A 14689-nucleotide genomic window follows, 5' to 3' on the forward strand; every position below is an offset into this window, starting at 1 on the left:
AAATAAAGTCCCGCTAAACCGTGAAAACGTTGACTCCTTTTTGGCTCCCCAAGTTGGTAGGTGTTTGTATCCCTGAGCTGTCTCAGTTGACTACAAAAATCAGCGTCTTTGCGGTTAAGGAACAACCATGGGACGAAAATCTACCGCTAGGAAATCACATCCAGGCGAGTACACTTAAGCGAACCTCGGGTATTGAACTTCCGGGTCGTGACATCATCACCAGGTAAAAGTCGTCTGGTGGAAGAAGCTAAAATATATAACATATGGTAAGCACCATAGCAAAAACAAATAAGGGCATAAAACTGCTCCTTTGGGTACACCATACCTCTGTAGGCTCCCATAAAAAATACGTGCTACTTATACAAAATATGAGTGCTACTAAGTTCAAACGTCACGTGGTTACAATACGTCACTTATTACTTCCATTATTTCTAAAATTAATTACTTATCAATCTAAAGTTAATGTATGAGAAAGATATGAAAATATTATGATAAAAAATTATAGATAAGGAAATGATAAACTGCAGCTATTATTTACAACCACAAATTAACACAATGCAATGCAAATTAAACGTTATACAATAGCTGGTATGAATGTAATATCAACTACCATACAACAAAACGGACATTGTATAGATATGCTATAGACTGACACACAATAATTTCAAATTACAATTACATATTAAATACACGGTACTATACTTGCCAACATATACATTTATACATTACAATGCAATGCAGTACCGGCGTTCAATATTTTACAAAGAAAAAGATTGACATATACGATTTATGACAAAGATAATTTTCTAATAATCATGTTACCCAATTTTCAATATAAATTGTAGAAATTATACTTACGATATATTTCAGATTCCTCCTTCGAAATAAATAATTTACAAAAATCTGAAAAAATTGATAATTGGCCTGACATACCAAAACTCGCTAATTTCTTGCCGAAGAGTAAACGTTTGACAAAATTCTTTAGAATGAACAAGAATTTGCTAAATAAAAATCGTAATTCAAAACTTATACAAAAATCTAACAAAAAAATTTCTTACCTCGATCGGGCAAAATTTCTACAAAAAAAATCAAAGTGACATAATTTCGTCTGACTGTCGCAAGTGTTGTGCGCTAAAGATATCTAGCCCAGTCTATCTGTAGGGTCATGTCCCGCCAAATGTTGGATTTCACGGGACTCACGGCATAAGCGTGAACTCTCGCTATTTCGATTTTCACGGGAATCACGACATAGCCGTGAAATACGATTACTTTGGCGCGGATTTGAATTGAACAATATGAGGCCAGTAACAGTTGTTTTGGGGATAAAAACATAAATTACTGAAGTCTAAAAAATATCAACTTCCTTATTACTGAACCGAATTTAATAACAGATTCATGGAAATTTAAGTTATAAAATACAGAAAAACATGAGAGGTATTTTATGCGTAAAATCTGACATTTACCTCTAAAAAAATTATAAAAAGGTGATGCAATACCTGCATTTAAACTACAGATACATTGAGGCCAGTATGTCAGTTTGTGACAGAAACACCCATACATAATGTTGTGTACATGGAACTTTCAGCGATGCACAAAGTGCAATTCCATGAAAATCGGCGAATTGTCCCTATATCAAAAATGGATTTGCCTTAAACGAGAAAACAGTGGGCAGGTAAAAACAAATTGGAATTTAGAGATGGGATCTGAGGTTATGGAGCCTGCATATACCATAAGCTGTCAAAAGACAAAATTAAAAAGCAGGCACTATATTGCAGGGGTGATTAAACAATATTCTAAGCTAAAAAGCCGAAGTTATTAGTTATTAACATTATGGATAATAATGAGTTCATTTTCATGATTGGTCTAGTGACCAAGAGGATAATGCAATTGATAAAAATTATATTTACATAAAAGAATGTAACTGCAAATGTTAATGAACATGGCACCGATGGTGTAACCGTAGCAAAAAAGAAAAAGCAGCCAATAACGAAACAGGTTTGATTATCAGTGACAGCAGGAGTAGCGAATCAGAAGATCATAATCAGGAGAATCTTAGAATGGCAACAGAAAGCAATGTGATATGACTAGAATGTGAGGGAATTTCTGCTGTTCTTTTACAGTTTATTTATGATGAAAATCACAGAAAACCCTGAATTCAAATAACATACAGTATATTAAAATCTTGATAACTGGAAGAGTCCTTTGATAAAAGTAAGAAACCTAAGATGTATTTGTATACGCCAGCGAAACGGTGGGCAGCGGGCTGGAGGCGGGTAGTGTCCACAGAATTTTTCCACTCTCAATCCTGAATATTTCTTACCAATATTCACCCACTTGGTCAGAGAATGTTTATTAGCATACTATCTGGACCAAGTCATAAGCCGCCAGACAGTCCAAGCCACTCTTGAGTTATATCAAGCCCTTGAATTATTTGAAATTGCAAAAACAGTATTCTTCCATTATTCAGGTATTCAATTACAACAACTTACACAGATTTCTGAGTTGGGAATTTTATTTTAATGCATAATTTGATTTTTCAGGATATCCTTTGTATGCTATCCGTTTTATTTAAGTTATTTAGGAATAGACGAATGTGGAAAATTCTTTCCAGACAGTTTTTTTCGTCGGAAAATTTCAAGATGTTACAAAAAGTCTATGAAAGGTGCATTCAGATTTGAGGAAACGTAAGTCTTGTTTGCTTCTAAACGGACTTAAGATAGTTCTGCAAATTGAATAAATAGGTAGTCTTTGCGTTCTCTCATTTATCCTGATAACACAGAGTATTGCCTGGATCTGGCATATGCCATAAAATATACGTTTTTATGATCCCTACTAGAAGAGAGTATATAAAGCATCGAAACGAATCGTTTTGGATTAGTGGATCTGTTGTGGCATGTGCACACTCTTTTGTACTGCAAAGCGCTTTACCATATTTTTTTTCTGGTATATTGTTGTGGTGATTATTCGTATAAATTCTCTCTACTTATATAATAATTTATAATGCGAACTTATAACCTTGCGGAGTTCACGAATGGGAAAGTCAACTGTTTATTGCAAATGGCTAAAAAAACTAATAAATGTATCTTAAAGTTTATAAAATTTTACTTTTATTAAATACACTTTTAATAACTTTAATGCAATAATATTTAAAATGATAATTTTACATTAATCATAAAAACATTGACTATATTAGGAATTAAAATAAAGCGGCACCGTTAATTTAAATCCAGTTTATTTCCTTTTAATTACAAAAAAATTTAGTTTGCTTCTATACTTGGTATATAAAAGTAGTATTTTATTTATTTTCATATAAGTATACAGAACGGACTACGATGATAATTAAACATATCGCACACTACGAATTAATAAAAATTATTCAGTAGTTTATCTGGACTTAACATTTACTAGATTCTTATGTATACTAATTTTACCAATATTAAATGACTATTAATTAAATACTATATCACGCTTAATTTGAACACAATTTAATCTTTACACTGGTAACATATGAGATCCAGTTTATAAAATATATAGTTTATGAGTCATTATTGTTGATGATAATTAAAAAAACAAACATACTTCAAATGTTTAACAAATATAATATATGGAAAAAAATGTGCACTTCAGACCACGTGTAACATTTTTCTTAAACGTGATCAAATATCGGCAAAAGTTGTCAATTAACTCCTTATCTATTGACACGCGTTAAAACAACATTGAAATACCTCGTCACTGCGAAGGGTGAAACACGTAGCCGCCGGTATAATAATGTACAATGTAACAGTACACTGACAAACTTGCAGACTTTACACTTACTTTAATATTATAACAATTTTGCTGAATTAATCTATCAACCACATATTCGGCTAACATTTGATAATTTAACGCCTGCATGTAGCTTACATTTTAATTTGAAAGCAGTACCTGGTACATAAAGAAACTTTTCGTTTTCTTATAATTTTGTTTATTATTTCAAGTACTTCATCATAAAAGAACAAGGAGTTTATGTGCCAAATTTTAGGGTTATCTTCTTAATTTTTTTATTGCAATAACTAGCAAAGAAAAAATGTAAGGCATTTTTGTATTTTGCATCCCTTTATTTCAAAACTGTCTTTATCTTTTAAACTTTTAAAGATTATTTCATCTTGTTATAGTTATATACTGTCATAAAATTTAGTTAGTAATAATTTCTTAATTGTGAAATGTAAATTTCGAAATGATTTTGATTTGCTTTTGCACAATTATTGTGAATTTAATCATTGCTTTTACATTCACCGATTTAATTTTAAAAACGCGTAGACTGTTTGTTTTGCAATATAAAGCAACTGCATACATATCATTAATCTAAGATAGGTTCTTTGATATATATGCGATTTATCTTCCATATTCATTCATATTTGCTATCATGAGTTTTGACATTTCTTGCGGCGGGGCGTATGTTCTCCGTGACTATTTGATAAACGACATTGTGTCTGAAATCATTAGTCCTCCACCTCTGATTCATGTGGGGAAGTTGGCAGTTACTTGCGGAGAACAGGTTTGTACTGGTACAGAATCCAGGAACACTGGTTAGGTTAACTGCCCGCCGTTACGTGACTGAAATACTGTTGAAAAACGGCGTTAAACCCAAAACAAACAAACAAACAAAGACATTTCTTGCACAGGTGAAACTCAATAATCTGATTTCATCCTGTTATGTTATATTTCTGTAGCTATGCATGATTGTACGTTTATGATAAAAAATAACCATTTTTCTGTATTTTTTTTATATAAATACAAAAAAAATCAATTACTCTGATATGACATTGTTTCATTATTTATTATTATGATACTAGAAAAACTAAGTTTTCACTATATGTAGATATTATGTTTTACATAACACGGCCACATTGAAAAACAAACTTAACATGATATTATAAATAGTAACACAAAGAATGCATTCGTTATATAAAGATAATTGTTATCAAATCTTGTTAGCAGATAAATTTTATATTATGAAAATACGTATAACTGAAATAATCTAAGCAAAATATGTTTGAAATTATTATTATTAAAGATGATGAAAAGCCATTAACTTTTTTATTTTCTCCGCTAAATAATTCATGTTAAATTTCCTGTCAGTTTATATGCATTCTACACTGTATATTGTCATTTATAACGACATTTCCTTACCTATAAATCGCAGCGATCCACCGCAATTCACCGCGAACCACCGGCACTTCACCGCGATACGCTGCGATTTGTCTTCGCAATCATTTTATTGCTTTTGGTCGCGGTGGAAGCTGTTAAATATATTACGGGGATGCAGGAAAAAAAAACGCGCATCCCCGCGGCTCATAAAAGTGTCCGCGCTAGAGTCGAATCGCGGGGAAGCGCGGAATTTGAAAAATCCACGAGCCAGGGACTGTATCTCAAGTCTAATTATGATAATAGTTTATATATAATCGCAGTATATAGTATCATCGACACGTGTTAAGATTGTAAATATTATGTGGATTCATGTCAATATCCCTGGTCAAAAATGTTTTTGCATATCTCACACATTCGAAGATATGCTATGGAAACCGGTGAAAACACGTAAAATATAACTTGTGTGAATTATAACATTTATTACGTATATATTAAGTCTCTTAGAAATCAGGAATATGGCTAATGCTACTTATTTTCACAATACATATACCTCAAACAGATCGAAGCTAAAAGTTATTAAGCAAAAACATGGGTTTTCGTGAACCATGTCTGTCTTATGGATATCTGCATAATCTTCTTCTTCAGACCTCTTGTTTGGTTCCGAAGTCTCGTATGTGTGATTGTCATTTCCAGCTTGAAACGTATACAAAATTTTTTTAACGAAGCTGAGAATAAAGACAAACTTGACATCAAAAGAGAGGTTAAATCTATGCTTAAACTGCTAGAACGAACAAACTGTATTTTAGAAGTGGTAATGGTCAATTGAAAAGAATGTAAAAAGTGCAGGAAAGTACAGAAAGGACATTAGCCGTACCTGTATATGAAACACTCTATTGTACAACATTTTTATATTCTGATGTAGCTGCATCAGCCTTTTGTTTGCTTCGACTGCGAATAAGAAAGAAATAAATTGATTAATGATAACTTTCGTCTATAGTAGAAGGAATACGTGTTGATATTTGTAATGATATTAAGTTATTTTAATTGTTCATTTAGCCATTTAAGAGTAACAATAGTCTTCAAAGGTAAAATGTGGAAACCAACATGTCGACCATCGTCACGAAAATTAATATTGCGGGTTCGGAACATATCACTTTGTTCTACGGTAGTGAAACTGCTTATTACGTTCGGCCCAATGTCGCCTCGGGTTGAACAGAATATTCAAACGCGCTACAAATACAAAAATATAATCAGACATTCGCATATGTGTACATAAGGAAGTGTATATTGGACCTTCAAATGAGCGACACACTAGAGTGCAGTTCCATGTAAAGCGGCGTATGGTCCCCCGATGAAATATTGGGCTAGCCCTATAAAGTTGACCAAATTAAACAAACCAGCACTTAGACGGAGATCCGAGGTAATAAAGTCTGCATATCACAGAAACTGTCAATAGGCAAAAACAGAGAGCAAGCACCAAACTCAAATGGTGATTAAACAATACCAGACATCAACAAAAGCGGAAGTATTGGAACCACCAAGCCGAAATGTTGAAAATTTGAAAACCTAAACAGTACCACTAAACAATACCTAATGCTGATATCTAAATGACGCTATTAATATGATGTTTAAAGTATTAGTTTTTGCTGATGAATTATTTTCTCCACAAAGGTTTTTTTTTCGACTTCAACAAACGATACGCAGTACGCATAATATTTTGTCTAAAAGAACCTAGTCTTAAATGGAAAAGAAGATCATGATATAGTGTAGATCTAGATTTTGCTGATTAATCATCATGCATCTAGTAGTTAAAAAGCCCGTCCGCTTAGCTCAGTAGGTAAGAGCGTCGGTTTACGGATCACGGGGTCGCGAGTTCGATCCTCATGGGCGGGGCGTATGTTCCCCGTGACTATTTGATAAACGACATTGTGTCTGAAATCATTAGTCCTCCACCTCTGATTCATGTGGGGAAGTTGACAGTTACTTGTGGAGCACAGGTTTGTACTGGTACAGAATCCAGGAACACTGGTTAGGTTAACTGCCCGCCGATACATGACTGAAATACTGTTGAAATACGGCGTTAAACCCAAAACAAACAAACAAAAGTAGTTTAAAAAGCCATATTTTGTGCTCGACTGTAGCAAAAAATAATATGAAATACACATTTTACACTGTCAAGAGAACGATAGGTATTTTACTTCAGAAATTAAAAATTTGAAAGAGCAAATTGGAAAAACAACGAATTTATTGTTAGTCCTAGATTTTGCTTTTTAGTAGTTAACACGAGCACATATTTAAATCTCGACTGTGGCGAAAATATTAACAAAGATACGTTTTGCGTTTTCAGCTTCTGTAATTCAATATCTTTCGACAGATGAATACGTTCAGTCACCGGTAATAAACCATATTGAGTTATCTCCTTTGAAAGAGGGTAGATTTTACTTTAACGGAATAGACGCTTTGAAACCCTAAAATGAAAGTTAAATGAATTTTCTTTTTCTGGTTTGTGTCATTCCACTTGAAAGGATAATTTAACAGTCTTAAGGTCGAATAACTACAGTGGAAGTTATTTAGATTCGTAATTGTGAAATGGCATTTACACGGGGGATATTCTTAGTTTTCAAATTTTGATTATGAAATATATAAAAGGGATATTTATTTGCTCTTTGGAATTTTATTTCGAAGATTGATAAAACCACGATATCAACTGATAGAATTCCAAGCCACTCTGTATCTACAAATCCGTATCCTTACAAATGATATTTGTAGGTTGGATATCTGTATTTTTGTGGCTTTAGAATCCTTGCAGTTTTCAATATTTTGTTATTTTTATCATGCTCTATTTAGTAAATATATTTGTGTATAAATGCGCGAAAGTTCATACATGCTCATTAAGAGATTTGAAAAAGATTACCAAAGTTATCCAGGGAGCGATTGAAGTTTCGGTTAGTGCATGAAGCAATATTTGTTTTTAAACAGATTAAACTTCATTAACTATTAAATACATGTCCAAAAAATTAAATACATCAGTTTCACCTTGTCATGTTGGGAATGTCGTACGTTTATAAAATCTGGTTTTAGGTTATATTTAGACACAGTCGAAAATAATTTTTACCGTCTTAGCATGCATGATACACAAATGGCTGTAAAAAGTACTGCTATAAAACATCCAATTAATGCGATACCAACTGTAACCAAGTCGCTGTTTGTCTTTAGAGGAACCACTAAACATGAAATGTTAAAAGTGAAGGCAAAAATGATGCAGTTTTAAGGAATATAAAGCGGATTTTATACTAAAACTTAGAACTAGTTTCACTTTTTCAATTTTCTTTTAATTTTATATCTATTGTATGTGTCAATTTCTATTCTTTGACAGTATAAGGTCCGCTCCAGCATTTATTCAGCAGACTCTAAAGAAGAATTTCTGCTGTGTTAACCATATCGTTTGTTCTCAAGGAGAAATATTCTTGAGAACAAGTACCGGAAGTGACATTGCAGCATTTACACCCGTCGTGACACCTTAAATGACAGGATGTCCTCCCCAGAAACCGTCATCACATCGGATACAGCGTCCTTCATCCATATGACATTCGATGCATTTTTCAGACTTGCACTTAATGTCGCAGTTAATTTTGACTCCAGAATCCGGCTCGACATTTAGTACAGGAATTACTTTCACCATACCGTTGCAAATTTCACAGTTGTCATTTTCGCATAAAGTATCACAACTGAAACCACTTAATCCAGGTTTACATGATAAACATTTTCCTTTCTCTCTATCGCAATGCCCTGCACAGTTTGGCGCGCAATTCCTTTCACAGGCACTACTCCCAGAAACCGATTACACATTCATGTTTTACAATTTCCGTTGGATTTGCCGCAATAAAGACATCTGTCTCCTGCATTGCATTTGTTCTCACAAAATGTGCCCCAGAATCCGGCTTTGAAAGACAAACATTCCTGTATCTTTATTGCAGCTACTGCGGCAGTTTTTATCACAATCCTTTTCACAAGCTTTTCCCCAATATCCATTAAAGCATGAAGACCACATTCCTGTATTCCTGTTGCAATGGATGCAACTGGTATTTTTAATACAATTCTTTTCACAAAATGTTCCCCAAAATCCGGCTTTGCAAGACGAACATTTTCCTATATCTCTATTGCAAATAATGTCGCAGTTTTTACATTCCTTCTCACAACCATTTCCCCAATAACCACTTTTACACGAAATACATTTTCCAGTGTTCCTGTCACAATTTCTACAACCGATAATTTCCTTACATTTGTTCTCGCAAAGTGTTCCCCAGAATCCGGCATGACAAGACCCACATTTTCCCGTACTTTTGTTGCAGCTGCTACAGGTGTTATTTACAGTACATGGTCTCTCATACAATGGTCCCCAAAATCCGTAATCGCAAATTAAGCACGCGAATCCAAGTTGAAATATCACACCTTATATTGCAGTGTTACCCTGCAAACCCAGCTGGACAGATTTTACAAACGCCGGTAGAAATATCGTATTTTCCTGTGAACAGTCGTTGCATCTGTAGTTACAGTTAGGTCCCCCAAAACCAGAGTTGCAAACTTTACAGCTACCTGACAGTGTATGTTTGTCACACATTATACAATTGTTAGTTCTGCATGTTTGCAAGCAGTTACTAGTTACTTCCCCAAAAACCATTAGGACAAAACAGACATATACCGTCAGATGTGTCACAACTTTCACAATTCGTCGGGCAAATCTTCGAACAGTTTTAACCCCAAAACCAAGCATTGAAGTTACTGCAATAACCAGACATTTTAAGACAGTCTTTATGACAGTTTTTTTGGACATTGTTGTTTACATTTTGACCCAAACCAGCCTACATTACAATTTGAACAGTACCCGGTTGACTTTGTACAATAATTTCTGCTGCATCCCTTTGAACAACGTATGTTAGAGTTCGTCCCATACAAGCCATCTTAACATGTGTAACACATACCCGTAGTTTTAGAACACGCTACACAATTGTTGTGACATGGTATATTGCATGAATCACCATACCAGCCAGCGTAACAGGAGGTGCAATTCGCATTGAAACAATCACACACACAACGAGCCGGACATGGAATGTCACAGTTTTTCCCGTGATATTCCGTGTCACATCCAAAGCAAGAGCCGGTAGCATTGTCACATTCGATGTACGAACATCCTTCGGAACATTTATTTTGCAATCTGCTCCCCAGTACCCTTGAGCACAACTTACATTTTGACTGGCCAATAAATGACCTGAAAAATATATCAGAATTCAATCTAAATTAGCCTAACGTGTTTTTAATCATTGATTATTTATTTTTATACCGATGTATTTTGAATTGTTTCTTGGGAAAATAGATACTTTTTCCCGAACTACTTATTAAACAAAGTATGTAAAGATTCTAAAACGTTTTTTGGTAACAGGCATTGTGTTATTTTTTCGCATCTTTCTTTCTTGCATTTTTTACTTCCATAGCACAACAACAGTACCAGGAGGCAATTTTCGAAGGAAGTTAAATTTCGTCTTGTTTATTAAAAGATGATGAACATTTGAAGAATAAGTGGTTGGATAATGTTGGGTAGGGTATTTAATGTAAGGAATCATACTAATTGAAAAGGACATCTAATATAATATACCATGCCTATATTTTTCAAAGCTATCGACACATCACACTTTATGTAAATGATAAGAATTGGACAAGATCCCGCTGGACCGGTTGGCGAGATTAAACCTAACTCAGATATTTTGCACAATATTAGAGACGGGACAAAGGTCCTTTATTTTGAAAAGAGCTTAAACAATATAAAGCAAATCGAAAATTGTGGAAGGCGCGTAATTTTAAAAAAAGGAGAATACAAGGTTATCTATGCATTACTCGTACGACTAGTATTGTAAGAAAAATGTTTGTTTTCTTTTTTATTTAAAAGATGGTACATTCTTTACGATATAGAGATCATTTGTACATAATGAACATTCTTTAAAAGATAAGTATTACTTAATAGAGTTTTACATAGATTATGGAGTGTTTAATACAAATATTGTAATGTCCCTCAATAAGGCCCACACACCTTCAACAAAAAAAAAAATTAAAGATATAATCATCATCGCGATTTTACTTTCTTAAATCTTACAGGATTGCAAACATTATAACAGAAGAATCTGTCAAAAATTGTACAGTTACTGTTTATCTGTATGTAAGCATACTTATTTCAATTCTTGTATTATAACAACGACCATTGTAAAGCATTTTTTACGGTGCGTGGCCATCATATCTATCAAATCTTCTCAAATTTGCAGGAATATTTTAACAATATGTGTTAAGAAAATAACACGATTTTTATCATAAAGATTCTTAAAAAGTTACGTATTGCTTAATACAATACATGTATGTCCAACAGTATATCTATTCGGGATATTTATTACAACAGAAAGAAATGACTTGCCTAAGTTCATGGTAACTGCAAACAGGAGCATTCTGCTATCCATTTCCCCCGACACCACTATATATCCTCAACGCCACGTTCTAAACGGTTTTAAATGTAAATATATTTCCAAATTTCTAAAATAGATAGGGAAAAAATTGTTTTGCTGGTTTATAAACAAGGAAGTTTAGGATATAACTTTATCTTTGTATATACAAAAATATTGCGCTCTCTTTTCATTCACACATAAAAGAATATACGAAATATTGTTGTCCCTGTAAGTAATATCGTCTTCGTTTAGTGATGTTCGCTTTGTTAGAGGAATTTGATTCTGTTGAATACATGACTGACACAAAATGAAATATTGGTATGTTAAAATAGAAAAAGAACTTCACACGCACATGTAAATTCAGTAGATTTAACGTCACCAAAATTTTTAACTTAGTGTTGTTATATTTTCGTGAAATCATGGAGTTCATTCTATGTACGTAAACAATATTTAAACTATGTCCGTGCCAGAGGCAGTGTAGGGTGTTGCACATTTCTGTGACAACCTTAATCAAACCTAGCCTGCAATTAGATTGCATGACTGCACTCTCTGCTTCCAATTGACCTCCTTACAAATCATATTTGTGTTTTGTCAAAACATTTTAAATAAGACATCAAATATCGTTAATATATTTATAGACATTGAAAAATTCTCGGTCATCTTCGAGGGTCTTAGTGTCTTATTGTTTATTTTAGTCATGAAAATTTATTATGCTGTTAATGAGATGTAATAACTCGAGCCCTCTCTACAACTATCAAATGAAATTAAGAAACTTGTTGGGTGAATGAGGCATGTCGTTTTAATATTAATCTACTAATCTATATTTAAAACAAGGTTGTGACGTAATCCTTTTTAGTTGTGTCCATTATATAGGTTACTGTACTGATAGCGCTCTATACACACGGTTCTTTTACTATACCTATCCATTATTAACCTGTAACTGTTTATTCTTAAAATAATGGATACTTTAAGAATGGACAATTAGCAGATAATGGATATCTATAGTAACAATCTTGTGCGTTGAAGGATGCGAGTACATAGCCTATTAAATTAATAAAAAAACAAATAGTCTGCCTTTGCGACCATTGCAGACCAAGATCAGGCTGATCATGGCCTGCACTGTTTCCTATTGTCAGTAAATTTTCAGTGAATACCCATTCGAAAAATAAATGGTTTTGTCAAATTTGAATGATGGACCAGTTCATTATAGATATTTAGCAGGATAAGGGTTAAAACAAGAGGGTTATGATGTCCCTGGATCGCTCACCTGAGTAATATGAGATACATGTTTCAAAAGTCAAACTGATGCTAAAATATTAAGAAAGTAGGCCAAAAGGTCACATTCATGGTCGCTGAAAGTCAGTTTTAAGATCGGTGTGCATATGCCATCATAATTTCAAGGCTGTATCTTAAAAAAAGAAAGTATGTAAATAGGTCAAGGTCATAGTCAAGTGACCCCTAATTACTTGGGGTCATGAGTTAATTATAATTAAACAGTCTAGGAAATAAGATCAGATATTTTTTAAATATATTTTCCTATACAACCCGTATAATAACTACATTTGTAAGTGACCCCGGGGTTAGGCTTTAAATGGACCCTGGTTTATGATTTGAACAATCGTATAGTCCAGTAAATCTGGTGTCAAAAATGCAAATAAAGGGGAAAAATGCACAGAAATGGTTCTTGTGTTATCATGTTCTACAACATGTGCCGAGTTAACAGTGAAAAATCTACCAAAATCTATATATGCAAAATATGATTTTTTGGGGGGCAAAAAAGCTTGAAACTGTATCTAAAACCGCGATTTTCTGGAATATTGATAATTATGAGTAAATTTGAATTTTGAAGCTTACAAATGTTGAAACTTATCTTGTACATTGTTTTCAATGCCTTCTTAACATTGTATGTATACAAAGATACACAGAAATACCTTTGATAAATTTTAGTTCATTTTCAATGTCTTTAACCGTGTTGCAAATATTTTAGTTTTAAATTTGTGTATCAGAATTGCAAGAAAATGGTTAGAATCTTATTAATTTCTTTAATTTAAAGAATAACTATATTAACTCTCTTTCAAAGTCAAATACAGGACTGTAGGAATCATTTTCAGAATGGGGGTATGGGGGCACACATAATGAAAATCAGCACAAACTGACTCGCTGTAAAATATTTGCTATGATAATTACCATAATCAGTCAAATTATTGGGATGGGGGGGAAGAGGTGCCTGCCTCCAACCCCCACCTGTTCCTACGGTCCTGAAATACACACTTAGGCAAGTAAGCATGCGGATATGAATGCATTCTTTTATTGAATATCCATGTCTAACTTACATAACTACATCCTGTATGTTTGTAATCATGATGTCTGCTAAACTTTTAACATTCAGGAAACACTGTTTCTCAGCAAAACATATATTTCTGAATTAGTCTACGGACCTACTCACCAGATATATTCCGCAAATATGTTAACCTTTATTTCTTCAGAAATAATCAAACAAATCCTTATTTCTGAGCTACTATTTTTGTAGATGTAGTGAAATAGGGGTTGGTGGGTGTGAATGAGAGTAGTGCTCTCGTGCTGAGCGAATGTCTGAAACCTTGGGGGCAGCAGGCAAATAACTCTGGGGCTGTTAGTTCTCTACTGTGTCCATACTCTAGTCCTGAGGAAATCAGTGATGAGTATCCGCAGAGGAACAGTACATTGATCATTAAGAGACTGTATCCACTCATAATCTTAATACTATATGTGTTAGTACAGATACTGCACTTAACCTTTCTCGGAGCGCCCCTTAAAGTTTAGAAAATACAGCCACCGTATCAATACTTAATGCCAACATCCAAAGCAATCTGGCCAGTAATACAAATACTGTATCTACTATTCTGCCCAATGCCACGTGCAATATAGCCAATGTGGATACCGTAGTAACCAGCAAGTCTATCACCCATATGACTTATGCCATAAATCAGGTACCTTATTTACCCTTCCTTTGGATGCCCTAGAAAGAATTGATACTGTAGCCGCCCCTGTTTCTAGCGCTCAATGTGTTCTGTACAATAATACAGATACTA

The sequence above is a fragment of the Mercenaria mercenaria genome, unplaced genomic scaffold (genome assembly GCF_021730395.1).
Source record: "Mercenaria mercenaria strain notata unplaced genomic scaffold, MADL_Memer_1 contig_4645, whole genome shotgun sequence".
NCBI classification, from domain to species: domain Eukaryota; kingdom Metazoa; phylum Mollusca; class Bivalvia; order Venerida; family Veneridae; genus Mercenaria; species Mercenaria mercenaria.